The sequence below is a fragment of the Phoca vitulina genome, unplaced genomic scaffold (assembly GCF_004348235.1).
Source record: "Phoca vitulina isolate PV1807 unplaced genomic scaffold, GSC_HSeal_1.0 scaffold41, whole genome shotgun sequence".
Lineage (NCBI taxonomy): Eukaryota > Metazoa > Chordata > Mammalia > Carnivora > Phocidae > Phoca > Phoca vitulina.
This window is the reverse complement of record NW_022589744.1, coordinates 3,532,216-3,547,098: the sequence shown is the minus strand read 5'-3', so window position 1 is coordinate 3,547,098 and position 14,883 is coordinate 3,532,216.

The window sequence follows — 14,883 nt, the reverse complement described above, 5'->3', positions numbered from 1 at the left end:
GGCTTCGGTCAATAGGAATTTTACTTTTCACAAGGGCCAGAGTATAATGTAGTCACATACAGTGTGTGCTCAGATAATCCAATAGAGAACAATTGTCTAAATAGTTTTAGTCTCGGGCGCCTGGGTGGCTCAGTTGGTTAAGCGACTGCCTTCGGCTCAGGTCATGATGCTGGAGTCCAAGGATCGAGTCCCACATCGGGCTCCCTGCTCAGCGGGGAGTCTGCTTCTCCCTCTGACCCTCCCCCGTCTCATGCTCTCTCTATCTCATTCTCTCTCTCAAATAAATAAATAAAATCTTTTAAAAAATAAATAAATAAATAAATAAATAAATAGTTTTAGTCTCTTTCTGATCATCTGACTCAGTAGGCTAGGTGACAGACAACCTGCCATCGGAGCCATAATGCTTGAAATTAAAAAAAAAAAAAAAAAGGTCTGTTTAGTGACTGCAGTTGATCAATAAATAGATCATTTAAAACTATTCATCCTTGCTGAAACTGAAGTGTAACTCAAGAGCACAGGGTTGACATGCGGAGGCAACACGTACCGGGTTCTTCCAGGTTCTACCTTCAAAACAATCTGCATTTGAAATAGAAGTGTTTAAGCTTTGTAGGAGTTAGTGCAATAAGGGAATGTGAATATGCTAAGAACTTTTCAGATGCCGTTATTAATTATACTTTTGTTGTTAACAAGTGCTTTAGGATAAACCTCTCAATGTTTTTGCTTAAAATTGAAAGCATGTCTGTTGAATTGCAAGTCTCCCTTCAGTTTCTATGTATCACCAAGAAGAGATTCTTTGAGTTGTTGTTAATGCTTGTGCTGCTTAAATGTAGCTTCAAAGTGTCACTTTTAGGGTTTACATTTCAAGCTGGGATCTTGATTAGTTACATATATTGAGTCAAAATACCACTGCCACTGCGGAAGGACCAAGTTTTGGAATGCACGGTGTTATAGACTACAAGCAAAGCAAACGAGTTGATCCTCACACGTGCCATCCTTCTGTGTCATTTTATGGCTGTTCTGTGTTTTTTTCCCCCAGTTATTTATTATTGTTAATAGCTTACTTTTTCTTACATTCTGGTGTAAATAAACTACAAAGCAATCTTCTTTCCAAGCGTAGCTTCCTTCTCTCTCTTTCTCAGCCATTCTCAAGGGAAAGTTGGCAATTGTGAACTTGTGGATTGATGGGAAAGAAGGTGTCAAGGAAGAAGCTAACAGCTGGTACTTAGACCCAGGTCTAGGGGTCTCATACGCAAAAAAGGCTGGCCCCTTGTCAAATGTAAGGCTATAGTCTGAATGACAACCAAGAAAAATCTCCCCAAGGGAAACCATAGGAACACCACCCCAACAGGACACTAGATTGTCTCCATTGTAGGGGGGACCAGTCTAAGGTGAGCTGCAATCATTCCAATGTAGTTTCTCCATCTCAAGAAGCTCCTGTTGTTCATAGAAGGGTCCTCTGGGGATGGGGAGTGTGAGGACAGCAATGCTTTACTGCCCCTTGTCCCGTAGTCTTCTGCTACACGCCTCCACTCTATGTTCTCCTCTTCAAACCTGAAGCTAATGTCAACATCCATATCCCGTGCATTCACCTCTGATTCATGTAACAGTGCACCATAACGAGGCTTTCTACACTGAAAACTTGCCCGAAATCGTGTAACTGAGCCAATGAACTAAAACATGCAACATTTGGATGCTTAATGGTAAGTATATAGATGTTTGTAGTTTACCAGTGTACTAGTACTTCTTTTAATCATAGTGTTTCTTGTTTGAGTATCACTCTTAGACTTCCAAACGCCCACATTCTTTTCTAAAATTCCCTGTTGTCTTCAGTATATTCCACTTAGGGTTTTTTGCCTCCAACCTCCAACTGTACCTTAGCCTCTCAAGTTCGGGATAAATCACGTATCCTTCCTCCAAGCCCTCTTCTGACATATCCCTCTATGAAAATGTTCCTCTTGAACCTGAAGCTTTGATGGCTTTGGAACAACAATCAACCTGTGTGCAGATGTACGTGTGTGTGTGTGTGTGTGTGTGTGTGTGTGTGTGTGTTTAACTCCATGTGGTTCACCCAAGCAAGCCTTGGTTTCAAGTTTGTTATACTGACTTTCTCCGCTTAATTTTTAGCCCTCTAAGATTCCACGCTCTCCTAAGTTCCTCCTTTCTGTAACATGCAACCTAGTAGGAGATCCCATTCAAGTCCAAACATTTAACTGCTTCTGCTCCTGGGAAAATTGGAAACAGTCTGGTACTTTGCCTTAATGCTCTTGCTCTGCCCAGCAGGGAGGACTCAAGGTAAGATGTAGCCAAAGAAAGTGGACACGGCTTCAAATCCTACCGAATGTGGCCATTCAGTACAGCAACATTACTGAGCTGAATTAAACACCTGGAATTTAGGGAATGATTATGCTTAACTAGAACTACCAACTCTCTGCCCTGAAGGCAGACACAAAAGACTGGAGATCATCATTTCCCCCCCTTCAGCTTACCGAAGGGAGATTTGGCCACTCTGTCACTGGAGGGTATTTGAGGGCAGCCAAATCTGGACCTTTGTGATTTTTTAAAAATTTTAATCTTCCAAAATAACTTTCCTGCTCCTAAGGGACTCTACATGCAAGATGCTGGCAGTTTGCTGCTCGTTAGCAACCCTTGAGAATCATTTTGTGATCTTAAGCACACTAGTGATTACATCCAGAGCATTCCAAAGATAGCTTGCTGCCCTCTATGCACAATCATTAAAATCCAGTCATCAGTCCTAATGTGTGTTGTGCCTCTTCTCAGGACATAATTAAAAATCGAGAAGTACTTCTCCAAGTTTGAATTTTCCCACACATCTTGGACTTATTCTACTTACTTGCATTTTGTTAAAATCTATACTATAGACCCAAGGACATGAGTTTTCTTTCCACCTTCATTAAGTGCTTTAGAATTTGCTTTCTTCTGTGGAAGATAATTCATAAATGCATACCTTTCTTCAAAATGCTGTGAGGATTTTGAATTGTTCTATAAGCACCTTTACATTTGGTACATAGCTTGTTTATCAGTTTTCGTAGCTATATAATATTCCCCTAGGTTGGAAATCCATAATTTACTTAAACATTCCTTTATTATTTGGCATTGAGGTTATTTTCTGGATTTTGTTATTATATAGAGTGTTGTTAGGAACATCTTTATAACATAGTTTGTCTTCTTTTTAATTATTTGTTTTGGGTAAATTCCCAGAAATTGAATTACTGGGTCAAAGGATATGAATAGTTTTATGACTTGGAGTATTTACTGCCAACATCTCCTCCAAAGAAAAATGTACCAATTTACAATTCCACTGACAACATATGAGTGAGAACATTTGTCTCTTTAAACAAGTATTTACAGTTTTAAAAGTTTATTATTCTCAACTTGTTAAACAATTGCTAGCATCCAGTTCCCATATAAATCCTTTGCTGGTTTAATGTATTAATACTCTCTTTTTGGGTGTTCATGTGATGAAGGGCAAACTGAAGACAACGAAGTTCTCTGATTTATTGAGATGTTCAATTCAGTACCTTTGCCGGCCTACTGCTGCAGAGACGTTGACTGGCTCCCACAGAAACAAACACATAAGGAACTGCATTTAATCAAATAAACAAACATCAATTCCCTGTCATTTTGTTTTCACGCTTTCAGTGATAACAAACATTGAATGCATCTTTACTTGAGGATTTCCTGAAAACCACCATGTACATGCCACCAAGATTTTTCGTGTTTTTTGTTTTGTTTTGTTTTGTTTTTAACCAAGACAGAATGAAAGTAAAAACTCAAGCTCGCTGTTATTTTCAAATCAATGATTTCCTGATTCTAACAGAACCTTGGTAAGGACAAAGCAGAATCTTTTTTAAGTCTTTCATGTAACTTCTTGGAAAGAATGTGATGACAAATTGCATACGTGCTCCAAAAAAGGACAGTAACTGTGCGTCATCCTCTGTTACTGAAGCCACGTGAGAGCCTTCCTGGAGAATAGAGAATTCTCAAGAAGAATGGTCATTCCTCACGCATAACAAGGACATGGTATAAAATCTACCCTCAAGTTAGTTTCCAATCTGACTGCAGTCTTTACTTTTTGGTTGTCGGTGTTGTGTGTTTGTGTTAACTTTTTATTTTGAAATAATTGTGGATGCACAGGAAGTTACAAAGAAATGTATATGGAGGGGCACCTGGGTGGCTCAGTCGTTAAGCATCTGCCTTCGGCTCAGGTCATAGTCCCAGGGTCCTGGGATCGAGCCCCACATTGGGCTCCCTGCCCGGCGGGAAACCTGCTTCTCCCTCTCCTGCTCCCCCTGCTTGTGTTCTCTCTCTCGTTGTGTCTCTCTCTGTCAAATAAATAAATAAAATCTTTAAAAAAAAAATGTATATGGATGTCCTGGTATACCCTTAACCTGGCCTCCCCCAATGATAACAGTTTGTATAATATCCTTCAATATGACAACCAAGAAATGATACAATCCATAAAACTGATTCAGATTTCACCAATTCTGCATGCACTAGTGTGTGTGTGTGTGTGTGTGTGTGTGCATGTGTGCAGTTTGTTTTTAAAGATTTTTAAAATTTTTATTTTATTTGAGATTGAGAGAGCACGAGCTGGGGGGAGGGGCAGAGGGAGAAGCAGACTCTCTGCTGAGCAGGGAGCCCTACGACCAAGAGGGCTCAATCCCAGGACCCTGAGATCATGACCTGAGCCGAAGGCAGATGCTTAACCGACTGAGCCACCCAGGCGCTCCTGTGTGTGTGTGTGGTTCTATGCAATGTTATCAGCTGTGCAGCTTCATTCAATCACCACCATATACAAGCTACAGAACTGCTCCATCACTAGAGGATCCTCTCGTAACTGCCCCTTCATAGACACAGCCCCTGGCTCTGCCTCCCAAAAACACTTTACTTTTAAAAACAAAGAAAGTATTTCACTAAGGCAAAGAGCCATCTCATGTTTTTTTCACTGTAACATACTCCTCACTGCTCTCAAACATTTTTTGGCTATTTTTAAATTGCGGCAAAATACACATAACATAAAATTCACCATTTTAACCATTTTTAAGTATACACTTCAGTGGTGTTAAGTATATTCACAATATACTTGTGAGTGCAACTATCACCACTGTCCATTTCCAGAAATGGTTCATCATCCCAAACAGAAACTCTACCCATCAAGCAGTAATCTCTGTCCTTTGCTCCCTCCAGCCTCTGGTAGCCTCTAGTCTCCTTTCCAGCCTCTATGAATTTGCCTATTCTGGTCACTTCATATAAATGGAATCATACAATATTTGTCTCTTTTGTGTCTGGCTTATATCACTTAGCGTAATGTTTTCAAGGTCCATTTATGTTAATTGCATGTATCAGACTTTTTTTTTTTTAAAGATTTTATTTGTTTATTTGACAGAGAGAGACACAGCGAGAGAGGGAACACAAGCAGGGGGAGAGGGAGAGGGAGAAGCAGGCTTCCCGCGGAGCAGGGAGCCCGATGCGGGGCTTGATCCCAGGACCCCAGGATCATGACCTGAGCCAAAGGCAGACGCTTAACGACTGAGCCACCTAGGCGCCCTGTATCAGACATTTTTAAAGGTGTATATTATGGTAGAAAAATCTGATAAGCTGATAACCATAGAAACAAATGTTTTCTAATGCTGTGTGATGTTGGGCAACTAAATCTTTCCGAGCCTTCATTCCTTCAAGTTTAAGGACAGCAGTAATAACAGGTGGCATATATTCTATCTCAATGGCAAGTATGAAAAAATAAGACTGGCAGTTGGTGGTGGAAGTTGCTGCTGAAGAATCATTAGAAAAACAAAAAGAGGGTACAGGCAAGTTGAAACAGAATCTCTGTGAGAAACAGCAGGGAGCTCATGAGAAAAACTGAGAGCATTGCCAGTCCCTTGAACTCCATGATTACCATAAAGCTTTTATTTTGAGTTTATTTTGAGTGAGTCTTTTCCTTTCAGACACAGTAGGTAACTAAAAGCAGTTAAAAAGTACATTAAAATGTCCATTCTAGAAACAAGTTTGCCAGAGGAAACAAATATAAGAAATGCACCTTTTCGATCCCTTGCTAGGATTCCAACAAATATTAATAATACCCCAGGTAGAAATAATGATATTTCAAGAATAACGTGAAATATGTTTCTGCTGGAAAAGAACTGCGGAGATGAGGTCAGACCTGCAAAACCTACTCTATTTTTATGCATGCAGGTTGTAAAATAATGATGTTTTACTCCTATAAAGATAATTAAATGAGGGTGCTTGGGTCATTAAAAAAAAAAAACACTGGCTAATTCATATTATCCAGGGGTCAGTAGTATGTATATCCAGATTCTTTTGAGCAACATGACCTTGTATTGTCAGAATATAAAAATGTCAGAAACTTTCTTTTTTCCTGATATGCTAGGTCTAATTTACATTTAAATGAGAAAGCTTTTTCGCATAATAAGACACCCTCCCCAACCTGATGAATGGCTTTTGAGACAGATCTGATTAATACACAGAAGTCTGACTAGAAAAATCAACGTTTTGTTAATTGGATTTGCCAAAAGCCATGTCACCGCCTCAGCTGAAACTCTTCAGTGATTCCTTTTAAGTAAAATTAAAACAAGTGTACTCAAAGAAGCGTACATACCTTACGCATGAGCCTCTTCAGATCTGGATCCAAATATGAATCAATTATTTTAAGTGTTTTTGGTGAGTTCCTCTTTTCCTCTCCCCACTGAACCTTTCTTGATTCTTCAAATGAAAACCAAACAACGGTGGATTAAAAAGTAGACTATCTCTGGGGGCGCCTGGGTGGCTCAGTTGGTTGAGCGTCTGCGTTCAGTTCAGGTCATGATCCCAGAGTGCTGGGATCGAGCCCTGCACTGGGCTCCCTGCTCATCAGGGAGCCTGCTTCTCCCTCTCCTCCCGGCTCCTGCTATCCCTGTCTCTCTCTCAAATAAATAAATAAAATCTTAAAAAAAAAAAAGACTATCTCAAAGTCTCTGGAGGAGACAATCTGAGAGTCTTTCTTTCCAAAGGGAGCACTAGAAGCCAAGATTTCACATGGTATTCTCTTCTCTTCCATTCTGAAGCATTTGTTATTTTACTTGCTTCTAAAAGGTGGTGGCAGCTCAAACATCTGAGTTATTAATGACCTGTGCACAAAATGGCTCCGCAACCCCGGACCCAGCCACCATAATGCCTGCCACTGGGTCCCCAACACCTCGCCTGAAGTTCATTTCCCTTACCAGCCCCCATGAAGATGGTGCATGCCACCTCCCCTTATCTAGATTCCAGCAGATAACGATGTCTTCCTGACATCCCATGCTGGAACTCTAAAATGTTTCCTTTTGAACCATGACCACCGGCATTTCCAGTGCTAACATGGATAAAGAGATATTGATGGTCCTTTGGCTGCACTGAGTAGGTCTCCTGGACCAAGGGAGAACCTGGTTATCCTACACAGCATGAGGAAATATGGTCTGAGTTCAAAACAATCAACTCTCAAATTAGCCTCTTCCAGATTTGGGGGATTCCTTCTGTGTGTGTATATATATTTTTTAAAGATGTTATTTATTTATTTATTTGACACAGAGAGAGAGAGAGACAGCAAGAGAAGGAACACAAGCTGGGGAGGGGAGAGGGAGAAGCAAGCTCCCTGCTGAGCAGAGAGCCTGTCTCAGGGGCTCGATCTCAGGACCCCGGGATCACGACCTGAGCCGAAGGCAGATGCTTAACGACTGAGCCACGCAGGCACCCCTGTTTGTGTATATTTTTAATAACATTTATAGATATGAATTAGATGTACTTCAGGGAAGAAGTCACTTTTTTTGAGATAATGAATTTAATTCTATTGGAATTAAATCCAGTTTAGTTCCATAAAAAATAATTTCTTGATATGAAAACACTGCATTAAAGTACAAAGTTCTAAATATAAGTTGTCATTCTCCTTATTTTCAAATAAAATTCCAAACTAAAATTTAGATTTAAAAAACTAGGTATAGCTAACATTTGCCATGAAGACAACCAATAAATAAATAAATAAATAAATAAATAAATAAGTAAAAAGTTTAGCAAAGAAATGGAGATGTTCGTATCAATGGCACCAACTGTCTTGTTTCTTTCCTATTCTATAACTAAGACAAAATTTGAGCAATTTATAGATCTATATTTATACCCAAAAATGTAGTCTAACTAGACGTTTAAGTTAAGAATAGAACCAATTGGAATGCCTGGGTGGCTCAGTTGGTTAAGTGTCTGCCTTTGGCTCAGGTCATGATCCCAGAGTCCTGGGATCGAGTCCCGCATTGGGCTCCTTGCTCAGCGAGGAGCCTGCTTCTCCCTCTGCCTGCCGCTCCCCCTGCTTGTGCTCTCTCTCTCTCTGACAAATAAATAAATAAAATATTTTCTAAAAAAAGAATAGAACCAATTTATTTGGAGAGCTGATTGGGAAGGAGGGGCTTAGTTGCACTGGTTGTCTTTAGGCTACACACACCCTTATACTTACTCATGCTAAGCTTACAAAGAAGTTGGGGACTTCAGGGTGGAGGGGAACAATCCCCACAAGTTGAACAGGGTCTTAGCCCAGACCCACTTGACATTTCCCTGAGGCAGCAATTATACAAAGAAGCTCACCTGTACCCACCGCCATGCTGCCCCATTTGCCAGACCTAATAGAGTTTAGGGGTAGAATATGTTTTGGGTTGTTGGGTTTTGTTTTTTTTTTTTTAAGATTTTATTTTATTTTGAGAGAGAGAGAGAACACACGAGTGGGGAGGGGCAGAGGGAGAGGGAGAGAGAGAGAATCCCAAGCAGGTTCCACACTCATCGAGGAGCCTGATGTGGGGCTCAATCCAGCGACCCTGAGATCATGACTTAAGCTGAAATCAAGAGTCCAACCCTTCACCAACTGAGCCACCTCAGCGACAGAATTTGTTTAAACAGCCTCAAACCTCATCAGCCCCAACATATTGGGACAAAATACTGTCACCTTCTTCCCAGGCTGATGTGGGTATTTTATCATTACCCTGCGTCACCTTCCTGCCCTCCCCGTGAACTAGTTCATAGGACCAATCTCCGCTTGAGTCTTCATTCCTCACTCTGGTCCTGATATAACTTATTCTATAATCTAGTACTAGCTTTCATCTTTTTTCCTTCCTTCCTCCCTCCCTCCCTCTCTTCCTTTCTCCTTCTTCCTTTACCTCCTTTCTTTTCTCCCTTCACAGTGCTTTCATCATGCACCAGACGCTAAAAGAGGCACAGAGGACACAAGAGTGAGCAAAAATAAATCTGGCCTCTCACCTTATAGTTTATTGGAAAGGATGTATTATACTTACATAGGCATACAAATAAATGTATAATTGCAGTCTGACACAGGGAGACAAGGGAGAGGAAGTGTCAGTGATTTCTGGCCACATCTGATCCCTGGCCCAACAACTGAAAACCACTTCCGGTGCCTGACCCCTCCCAGGTTGTTTATTTTTTCACCTGCCAGAACTTACTTTTCCAGAGCTCTGGTCACTGCTCTGACTTCAACTTGGACCCTTAGTCACAACAAGTTGCCCAAACTCTTCCTGAAGTTTGTTGGGTTCTGTGGGCACTGTACTCTGCCCACCCGTCTAAAACTCCTCGGCTCAAGGGGTGCCTGGCTTGCTGAGTCCATGGAGTATGCAACTCTTGATCTCAGGGTTGTGAGTTCGAGCCCCACGTTGGGTGTAGAGATTACCTAAAAATAAAATTTAAAAAATAAAATAAAAATTTAAGAAAACCTCCTCAGTCCAAGACTTTTCTCCCCCTTCTACATCCTGTTAAATTAAGTCACAAGTGTTTGCTTGACCTCAAATTCCAAATACACCTATTGAGTTTAGGCACTCATTGGGAGGGCACTAGTGTTAGATTCAAATGTATGCCCTAAATTATAACAAAAGAGCTTAGATCCTACCTTTATCTCTGATATTTACTGTGGGAAACACCTTCAGAGGTGTCTACCTGAGTTTCAATAATATTTTTCAATTCCTTGTGGTGTTCTCAATATTTGCCTCAAAGGTGCTTGAGATTCTAACACCAGAAAACATATCTCAGAGCATCTTAGACCATATTTAAGAATGACCACAACTTCCATAGAATATGGAGATTTGGTGGAATATATATATCTACCATCTCTCCTCTTTTCAGAATGGTTCTTCTAGAAAAGTTCCTTTGGCAAAGCTCTTACTATATCCCACTCAAGCAATGTGCATACCACCAACTGTCAACCTTCCATGAAAAATCCATAATGGGTAACATTCTCCTTTTTGAATATGGGCAAGCATTCCTTCCTACCCGATATATAATTAGACTTGTTCATTGTATATTTATCACCTAATTCTATTCTAGGAATTGAATGTGAGAGGCGATATCTTCCCAGTCTTCACAGCTAGGCAGCCAAGCAGCATAAACATGACAAACAATTCAGATGGAACATCCCCAGCTCACAGTAAAATGTACAGGGTCACAGCTGCCTTTGAAGACTGGCCCTCACGTGTCTCTAACTGTTGGATATCCAGGCTCTGTTCTTGCTCATTGACCTTGATTGATGCATCTTGGAAGTGGAACACTTTGACCCGCTCTTATCTTAAGCCAGGTTGCTGAAGACTCCTAGTTCCCCTGTTACAGCTGGTGTCCTTCCAGAAAGGACTGCAATCTTCCTTTAATAGTTTACCAAACTTAGACTCAAATTCACAGACGAACATGCAAGTATAGTTTCAGCGTTCTCAACCAGTAAGTCTTATTTTCTTTATCCTAATGGATCAGGCCCACATCCCATTTATTACAATGGCTTGGCATGTAAGTGTTATCTATTCGACAAACATATATTAAACTTTTTTTTTTTTTTTTAAGTAGGCTCCATGCCCAGCATGGAGCTCAACATGGGGCTTAAACTCACAACGCTGAGATCAATACCTGAGCTGAGATCAAGAGTCAGACACTTAACTGACTGAGCCACCCAGGAGCCCCTAAACAACTTTTTACATTTTAAAATTTTTATTTATTTATTTATTTATTTTTTAGAGAGCCAGGGGAGGAACAGAGGGAGAGAGAGAACCTTAAGCAGGCTTCATGCTCAGCACGGAGCCAGACATGGGGCTCAACCTCACGACCCTGAGATCACGACCTGAGCCAAAATCAAGAGTCAGACACTTAACCAACAGAGCCACCCAGGCACCCCAAACTCTTTTTTAAAATTTTTTATTTAAAAATTTTTTCCAAAGGTCTACTTACTTATTTTAGAGAGAGAGAGAGAGAGAGAACCAGAGAAGAGGCAGAGGGAGAGGGAGAGAAGCAGACTCCCTGCTGAGCAGGGAGCCTGACACAGGGCTTGATCTCAGGACCCTGAGATCATGACCTGAGCCAAAGTCAAGAGTTGGGTGCTTAGCTGACTGAGCCACCCAGGCGCCCCTTTAAAGTAAACTCTACGCCCAACGTGGGGCTCGAACTCATGACCCCTGAGACAAAAGTCGCATGCTCTACTGACTGAGCCAGTCAGGCATCCCTGTATGGAACTCTTTATATGGATCAAACACAATTGCTGCTGCTAGGAATACAAAGATATAAAATGATTGATTCATTCACTCAAATGGCACATTTTTACTGAGTGCCTACTAAGTGCTAGGAAATGGGGATGCATAGGTGAATATGACAGACAGGAACCCCCTACCCTCAAGAAGTTTATGATGTAGTTGGTGAGCCTAGTTGACTGAGCAATCAAATTTTTAAAAATGTATAAACCATGGTAAAAAGGAAACAAGTTGTTAAGAGAATAATGGACAAAACTTGTTTTGGACAAGGTAGACAGGAAGGCCTCTCTAATGATGGTATCCTCATCATTAGTCACCTGGATAACAACAGTAACTACAATAGCTTTCTAATGAAACTCCCTGCTTGTGCCACAGGACATTTGCACTTGCTACTGAAAATACTCTTGTCTCAGCTAACTCCATAATTAGCTCCCTCTCCTCCTTCACGTCATTTACTTATAAGACATCCTCTCAGGAAGGCTTTCTATGGTCCCATCCTTACTAAAATTTCACATACACATACATATCATCTGTTTCCTCCCTCCCTTTTCATTTCCCTCTTCTGAGCTTTTTTTTCCTCCTTGCCACTTATAATAATTTGTTATGAAGCATAACACGTGTTTAATAAAACACATATTCCTGAGCCTACCACCCAACCTAAGAAATAGAATGTTATCAATATCTATTTTATAGATGGCTGCATATTTCATGAAATCCCAAAACTGTATAAAAAGTCTATTACCAGTTATGGAAGAGTAAAAAAGAATGAGAAAGTTCTTTGTGTACTGATAGGGAGTGAGCTACAAGACATATTACTTAGGTGAAAAAAGCAAAGGGCAGAACACTGGAAACACTATGCCATCATTTGTGTAAAAGTGGGAGGAGAAAACGTGCACATATATGACTTGTATATGTAGAAAATCTATCTGAAATGGCACATAAGAGTTGTTAACATTGATCATCTCTCGGAAGGAGAACAAGGTAGCTGGAGATAGGGATGGGAGAGTTTTTACACTGTATACCCTTTAATTCTGTGAACGTGTAACCTTGTATTCATTTACCAGGGCTGCCATAACAAAGTACTACAAAGTGGGTGATTTAAACAACAGAAATTTATCTTCTCACAAAGGAGCCTAGAAATCTGAGATCAAGGTGTCATCAGGGTTGGTTTCTTCTGGCCTCTCTCCTTGGCTTATAGATGACAATCTTTTGTTTTGTTTTGTTTTTAAGATTTTATTTATTTATTTGACAGAGAGAGAGAGCACAAGCAGGGGGAGTGGCAGGCAGAGGCAGAGGGAGAAGCAGGCTCCCCTCAGAGCAAGGGGAGCCTGATGTGGGACTCGATCCCAGGACCCTGGGATCATGACCTGAACCAAAGGCAGTCACTTAACCAACTGAGCCACCCAGCGCCCTAGATGACCATCTTCTTCCCATTTCTTCACATGATCTATTCTTTGTGGGTCTGTGTCCTAATCTCTTCTTCTTCTCCTCCTCCACCTCCCCCTACCCCTCCTCCTTCTTTTAAATCTCCTCTTCTTATAATAAAACCAGTCATATTGGATCAGGGCCCACCCTAATGACCTAATTTTACCTTAATGACCTCTCTCCAAATACAGTCACATTCTAAGGAACTGGAGACTAGGTCTTCAACATACTAATTTGGTTGGGGCTGGGGGACGGTTCAGCCCATAACACCTATCAAAGGAAAGAACAGAAAGAAAATTTAAAATCTATCTCTAGGGGCACCTGGGTGGCTCAGTTGGTTATGCATCTGCCTTCAGCTCCGGTCACGATCCCAGGGTCCTGGGATTGAGTCCTGCCTCAGGCTCCTTGCTCAGAAGCCTGCTTCTCCCTCTCCCTCTGCCTGCCTCTCTGCCTACTTGTGCTCTCTCTCTCTTTCTCTGTCAAATAAATAAATAAATAAAATCTTTTAAAAACATAAAATAAAATCAAATCTATCTCTAGTCCCATAATCTTTTCTAGGACTAAAAATAACAGAAGACATTCCACTTCTTATTATCTATAAGAATTTCAGTTACATTCTTAGTGCAGCTATTCTTTTCCTGGTCCTAAGGTCTCCTGGGCATAAGGAGGGTTGGGGGCTCAGACTTCACTTCTGAGGTGGAAGCCCTCCTACTTTTTCTTCCTACTTTGACTCTCTCAAGGGCTTTACACTTAATCCAGATTCTAGAACTAGGGAAAAGTTGCTCCATCCTCTTTTCTGAGCCATGGAGTTTTTTTTTTGTTTGTTTTGTTTTGTTTTGTTTTGTTTTGTTTTAAAGATTTTATTTATTTATTTGAGACAGAGAGAATGAGAGAGAGAGAGCACGTGAGAGGGGGGAGGGTCAGAGGGAGAAGCAGGCTCCCTGCCGAGCAGGGCACTGATGCGGGACTCGATCCAGGGACTCCAGGATCATGACCTGAGCCGAAGGCAGTCGCTTAACCAACTGAGCCACCCAGGCGCCCTGAGCCATGGAGTTTTGACCTTAGACAGGTAACCTTGTTTTCTATAGGATAGTAGCTCTCAAACTCTGGGAGTCTTGAGACCCTTTTAGAGATTCCAGGAAGACAAATAGATTAGATGTTGTTTTCCCTTTTTGGTGCACTCTGGAACTGTACAGGCACTGCAGGACATGGGATACCACAATGGATCCAATGCAGAGCAGATGTGAGAATCCACTTATTTTTCTTTCTTTCTTTCTTTCTTTTTTTAAGATTTTATTTATTTATTTGTCAGAGAGAGAGAGAGAAAGAGCACAAGCAGAGGGAGCGGCAGGCAGAGGGAGAAGCAGGCTCCCTGCCGAGCAGGGAGCCCAACACGGGACTCGATCCCAGGACCCTGGGATCATGACCTGAGCCGAAGGCAGACGCTTAACCAACTGAGCCACACAGGCGCCCCTCTTTCTTTCTTTCTATTTCTTTCTTTCTTTCTTCCTTCCTTCCTTTTCCTTTCTTTCTTTTCTTTCTTTCTTTCTTTTTCTTTCTTTTCTTTCTTTCTTTCTCTCTCTCTCTCTCTCTCTCTTTCTTCCTTCCTTCCTTCCTTTCTTTCTTTCAAGGTTTATTTATTTATTTTAGGGGGGCTGGGTAGAGGAAGAGGAAGAGAGAGAATCTTAAGCAGATTCCCTGCTCAGTGAGGAGTATGCCTCTCCCACTGTCACTCCCCCTGCTTGTGCTCTCGATCTCTCTCTAAAATAAATAAATAAATAAAAATTAAAAAAAAAATTAGGGGTGCCTGGGTGGCTCAGCTGGTTGAGCATCTGCCTTTTGGTTCAGGTCATGATCTCGGGGTCCTAGGATCGAGCCTCACGTGGGGCTCCCTGCTCAGTGAGGGGTCTGC